Here is a 6,092-nt window from a genome sequence, read left to right on the forward strand (position 1 = left end):
CTCTCTGAGGTTCTGTCCTCTCTGTGAAATTGGGTTCACCAGGCTACTTCCCTTGCAGGGCGCTGGAGGGCTAAATTCAGTGAGGAGATGGCAGAGTAAGTTCAAGATCCGAGTTGGAATTCTCATCCCCACCGGCCGGAGGGGAAGACTGAGGCCCAAAGAAGGCCAGTGACTTGCCTTGGGTTGGAGGATGGGTTGGTGGCAGAGCCAGGGCCGAAGATGGACTTGCCTTGGGACACAGCCAGGTCAGAGCCCCCGGGGCAGTCCTGGTGACACCAGGATTGCTTTGAGAGCTTCTCCGTGCCAGGTGCTGCCAAGCACTTTAATGCCTCGGCTCATGGAACCATCACAGCATGTGGGGCCCAGGGGAGGCAGGGAGGATTGGGGGTGGCACGGCACTGTCCCCATCTTACCCATGCACAGGCTTCGGTGGAGCTGTGGGTCCCCACCAGGACTGACTCCAGGCCTGCTTCTCAGCCCCAGCCACTGCCCTCTGGGCACAGGTGGGCCCGGCTCCGTGACAACTGCTCCCAGTTCTCCTCTCCCCAGTTCTTCATGTCCTCCTCCAGGAGAGGGGAGATATGATGCCAAGTGGGGGGCCATGGTGGACATCAGACCAGCTTCCCCTGAGGGCAGCGCCAGTCACCCCCACCTCTGGGGCGGGGTAGGAAGGAAGAGCAGCCAAGGGCCCTCCCTCTCACCTGGGCTCCGGGGATGCTGAGCGCCTGAAGCCCCAGTCTGCCCACAGCCGCACTGGGGGGCCAGGTTGAGTGGTGGGTGGGGGAGGTTGGAAGCTGCTGCTCCTTCCCTGCCACAAGCTTCCTACCCTCCCGGGGTCAGCGGTGCTGGAAGTCTCCCGGCGGAAAACAGAAGCACCTTGCGTGCGCCCTGGGCCCCCGGCCCAGCCACTCTGCTGCTGCCCTCTCGGCCGGCGCGGCCAGGGCAGGGGCCGGGAATGGCAGCTGTCCTGCCACGGGGAGACGGGCGCCCACGACTCCCCTGGCTTCGGGGAGCAGGCCAGATGGGGAGACTCTGGTTTCTGGGCTCCAGCCCCTGCCTCTCGGGTGCGATCCTGGCCTGTCCCTCCGAGGTGACCCTCCCCTCTCCCCACAGAAGTCTGGACCCGACCCTTGTTGAAACCGGGCCAAATCTGGAGAGAAAAACATTCCCAATAGCCTCGGGTGATGCTGTGTGTACCCCTAACTCGCAGGGCCCCCAGACACGCCAGCTGCGGCTGCGCTTCCTCAGGAACAAGTTGTGTGTGTGTGGGGGGTGGCTTTTGTTCAGGAAACATGTAGACTCCCCTCAACTTCGGGGGTGGCCTGTGTCGCAGTTTCCCGGGAACAGGGTGTGGGGGTGAGGCCGGGCTCGGCGGGACCTCGTTCTCCCGCTGCTCTGGGCAGGCGGGGACCCCAGGGCCCCACCGGGCGGCGGCCCCACCCGCGGGGGCGCCCAGGCTCAGGGCCGACGTGGGCCCAGGTGGGGCCGGGCCTGGGAGGCGGCCGGGCGGGCCGGGGCGGGGCGGGGCGGGCGGGGCGTCCCCGGGGGGTCCCGGACGCGCCCCAGCGCCCCGCGCGCAGGAAGCCGGGCTGCTGCGCCCCCGCCCCCGCGGCGCCCCGCCCGCGCGCCTGGAAGCGGGAGGAACAAAGGCGGGGCTCCTTCCCAAAGTCAGACAATAAACAGTTTCGCTTTTACTCCCCACCCGAGCGGGCGCCCGGGCAGCTCTGGGGTCCGCGCGGCGCCGGGGCGGCCGCGGGTGCCCCCGCGACGCCCGCGCGGGGCCGGCGCGGGGCGCATGCGCGGGCCGGGGCGCAGGAGGCCGCGGCCGCCCGCGCAGCCTCGCTCGGCCGGTCTCCGTGGCAACGGGCTCGCGGGGGGAGGGGCCGGGCGGCGCGGGCCGCGGCGGCTGCTATTTCTGCCGCTTCCTGTTCCTCGCGGCCACGTCGCCATGGCAACGGTGTTACTCAGCGCGGCCGCTTCCCGGCTCGGCTGGCGCGCGTGACCCCGGCCGCCCGCGCCCCCTCGTCTCTCACTTGTGCGCCCCCGCCCTCCCCCACCGGCCCGGCCCGGCCCGCGCGCCCCGACCGCGCCCGCCCCGCCCCCCCCCCCCCGCGCGGCTCCGACGGCGCCCGCGGCCGGGCCGGGCGGGGAGGGAGATGACGGGGGCGCCTTCTAAACAACGGCGTAACCGTTTCCGCTTTTATTGCGCTGACGGGGGAGCGTTATTTACTGTTATTGTTCGCCGGGGCGGCCGCCGCCGGGCGCGCACCCCTCGGGCGTGAGGGGCCCGGCGGCCGCGGCACCCCGGGGCCCACGCCTCGCCCTCCCCGGGCGCCCGAGCCCGCGCAGACGGGGCCCCGGCCCCGGGCGGAGGAGGAGGCGACGGAAAATAAAGCGGAGCAGATGACTTCATCCTCGCGGGGCGCCGGCCTACGTGGACGGCTTCCCGGGGACTGTGGCGGCACCGCCGCTGCCTTTGGAAGCCTCGAAACCAAACCAGATAAAGACCAGAACATTCTCGGCCAAGCCCGAACCCCCACGGGCAGGTGGCAGCGGCAAGCCCGGGCGCGGGGGGCAGGCCCAGGCCCCCCCACCCCCGCCGGGGCTTGGCTGCCAGCAGCCCCCCCCCATGTGGAGCCCCGCCTGGAGGGCGGGCGGCGCCCCGAGGTCGCCCGGCCAGGTTGGGTTCTGCGGTAACACCTGCCGGGACACCCTCGCCGAGGCTGGGGAGCCGGGGCGGCGGCCGGACCCGGCCCTGGGCGGGGATGGGCTCAGCGGGGGGCCCGGCGGGAGGTGGCGGGGCTCGAGCGGGTCTCGGCCCGGCCGGCCCGGCTCCTGCTGGCCCGCAGCACCTCCAGCTGCCGCGGGGGCGGGGTTGGGGTGGCGGGAGTGTCCACCCCTGCAGCCCCCGCTGGGATGTTAATCTCCTCCTGCTAATTCAGGTTTGCGACTCTGTCCCTAACTCAGCTCCCTGCGCTTGAACATTATTAGTGGCGATGCAAACAGTTGCCAATGCCGGGCAGAGAAACCAGAGGGGAAAGGCCTCTGGAACTGACAGATCAACAGGGTCTTTTAAAAGCTTATATTTTATAAACAAGTGACTCCTAATGAAAAGCCTAGATTTTGAAAACTGAACTTTCAGGGACCCTTCCTGGTTGTAAGGCTGAGGCCAAGGCCTCTGGGTCTGGGGCACAGCAGCACTATCAGCTCCCAGCATCAGAGGCCACCCCCTAGGCATCAACCAGAAGGGACCCTCTCCCCACCCCGCTTCTGCTTCCCTGGCCCCTTTGCTGTCAGCCCGGTGGTACCACAAGGCAGAGGGAAACCAGCACCCACCTCTAATCCTCTGTCCCCCCAGGGCTGGCATCCCAGCAATGTGTGGGTTGTGCCCTGGGCACTGATGTGAATTTTGTGCCCATGGCCCGAGTTTGAACAGGACCAAAGTGACAGGTGGCACCCAGCATCACGGAACTCCAGAGCTGGGCAGACCTTGGAGATGATCCAACCGACCACTCCTGTGCCCCCATTTTACAGGCGGGCAAACTGAGACCCAGAGAGGGAAGAGACCTGACTGGGACCTGCCTGTGTGGGTGGCAGGACCAAGGCCAGGACCCTGGCGCCTTCCCAGTCGGTGCTCCCTGCCCCATTCTCCTTCTGTGAACTGAGCTGTGTGGACAGAAGGCTGGAGCCAGGACTCGTAAGGGAGACTTTGGACAAGTGAAGTCACTCCGAGCCTGTTCTTCGATATGAAATGGGGGTGGAAATGGTGCCTGCCCAGAAGTCATCTTAATGAGTGGAAGAGAGGGTACAGGTCCAGCCCCTGGCACATCGCCTTGGCAAGGCTGCTGCAGCTGGAGAGAGAGGGTAGAATGGTGTCCTGTCCTCCCAAATGTCTATGTCTTACCCACTGGAATCTTGAATGAGAACTTATTTGGAAAAAAAGGACTTTGTAGACTTTGTAGTCATGTGTCTCTTAGCAATGGAAATGCATCCTGGGACATGTACCTCATGACGTCATCACGGTGTGGACATCACAACGTAGTGGCACAATCCTTGTGGCTTTTCGTTTTCAGAAACGATGTTAAGTGACACACGCATGCATCGAGGATACTGAGATGGGTGGGGCCTCAATGTCACCCCAAGTATCCTTAGGAGAGAAGAAAGGGGTGCAGAGAGGAGAAGGTCATATGCAAAGAGGACAGGCAGAGAAGGGAGTGATGGAGCCGCAAGCCAAGGAACAGGCAGAGCTGCCAGAACCTGGGGAGCAGGAGTGATTCTCCCAGAGCCCTGTCCACACCTTGACTTTGGCTGCTGGCCTCAGAACTGTGAGCATTTTAAGCCCCTTGGTTTGTGATGGGAATTTGCTATGCAGCCAGGGGAAACATGGGGGATGCGAGTAAGGATGCTGGGGTGACGGGGATGTGAGAGTGGCGCTGATGGTGATGCCGACAGTGGCTGCCTTCCTTTCCTGGGGCTGCCCAGCACAGTACCCCAAACTGGGGGCTTGCAACAGGATGTGTGGTCTAATCAGTTTTGAGGCCAGAAGGCCAAAGCCAAAGTGTGGGCGGGGCCGTGCTTGCGGGCCGGGAAGGAGCCGATCCAGGCCTGTCTGCCGCTGCAAGCAGCCCAGGCGGCCTTGGCTTGTAGGCGCATCCGCTCTGGCAGCCACTCCGCCGTCTCCTCTTGGCGGGGCCTCCCGTCCACTTCCCTCTGCAGGTCTGTGTCTGCATTTCCCCTCCGTGTAAGGCCATCAGCCCACGGGATTGGGGCCCACCTGGATGACCTCATCTTAATTTCCTCAATAGAGGCTCTTTCCCCATTCTCTGGTTCTGGGGGTCAAGAGGGGGGAGGGCGTAATTCACCCCCTAACAGAGCAGAAGATGGAGAGTGCAGGGGGTGGTAACAGGCCTCAGCCCTGGACCCTCAAACTGCAGCAGCCACTTAGGGAACAATGTAAGTTCACAAGGCTTAGGAGGTCAGGAGTCCGGGGGCTGCCGAATCCAGCTGAAGGAGCAGAGACATGAGGACGGACATCACCGCCAGCTTAGGGCCACGGAAGGGCCAGAGACCCTTCTGGAAACTCAGCAAATGCTCTCACCGCTTGGCCTCGGGGTGCGCCTAACGTTGTGGAAGAACCCTGTCAGTTCCAAGGCTCTGAGAGTCTGGGACCCACATGCTTGGGGGTGAGTAGGCAGCTAGGGACGAGGGGGCAGCATGAGAGCACCCCGCCAGCTCCCTCCTCGCAGCCTGTGCCTGCTATTTTTATACACAGCTAAGTCAGTGCTGTCTCCTGAAGCCTCCTGGCTGCCAGAAACCTCCCTGAGGGCAGGTCCGGGGCTGGCTGATCCCCCCACCCGTCCCCTCTGGACTGGGTGGAGTGTGGGCTCTTGGGGAGAACAGCAAGTCCCTCCCTGCTCCTTCCATCTGGACACAACGGAGACCACATGGGGATGGCCCCATTTTCCAAGGTGGTCTTTCTCCACCAGACCCCGGGCCACTCGAGGAAAACAAGCGAGTGAGCAGGGGTAGAAGAGTGATGCCAGCCTGGCAGGGCCTTTCTTCTGGAGCCTGGTGCCCTGTAACCATGGCAGCCGAGCAGCCCGGCCGGCCACAGACAGCTCACTGGTCTTTTGGCAGAAGACAGGCAGGGTCAGGTGCGGGGTTTTTCCTTCTTAGACACAATTACATTAACTCCCTCCTCAACCTCGCTCTCTCAGCTTCTGCAGAGCTAGATGGTAATGACAAGCACGTTCATTCATTCATTTGCCCAGTAATGACGGCAAGGCGCACACACCCTTGCCAGGCGTCCTGCGCCCCAGGAGACAGAGGATGGAAAGACCCAGCTTGCGTGGCTCACTGCTCACGCTCCAGGGAAGGTTCCAGGGAGGACAGAAGGGAAAAACAGAGAATCAGGCCCATGCAGGACGGAGGAAGCGAGAGCAGGCTGAGGGGCTAGGTCAAAGCAGAGTTGCTTGGAGATGGGGTCAGTGGGGGGAGGAGGTGACAATGAGGTGGTGATTTTTCCTGGCTATGCCTGAGGCCATGGAAGGAGGAGGCCCAGAGCCAGCCAGGGCTGAGACCCAAGGGCTAGG

This window comes from Talpa occidentalis, unplaced genomic scaffold, assembly GCF_014898055.3.
Source record: "Talpa occidentalis isolate TD23 unplaced genomic scaffold, MPIMG_talOcc4v2.1 talOcc4.7, whole genome shotgun sequence".
NCBI lineage: Eukaryota > Metazoa > Chordata > Mammalia > Eulipotyphla > Talpidae > Talpa > Talpa occidentalis.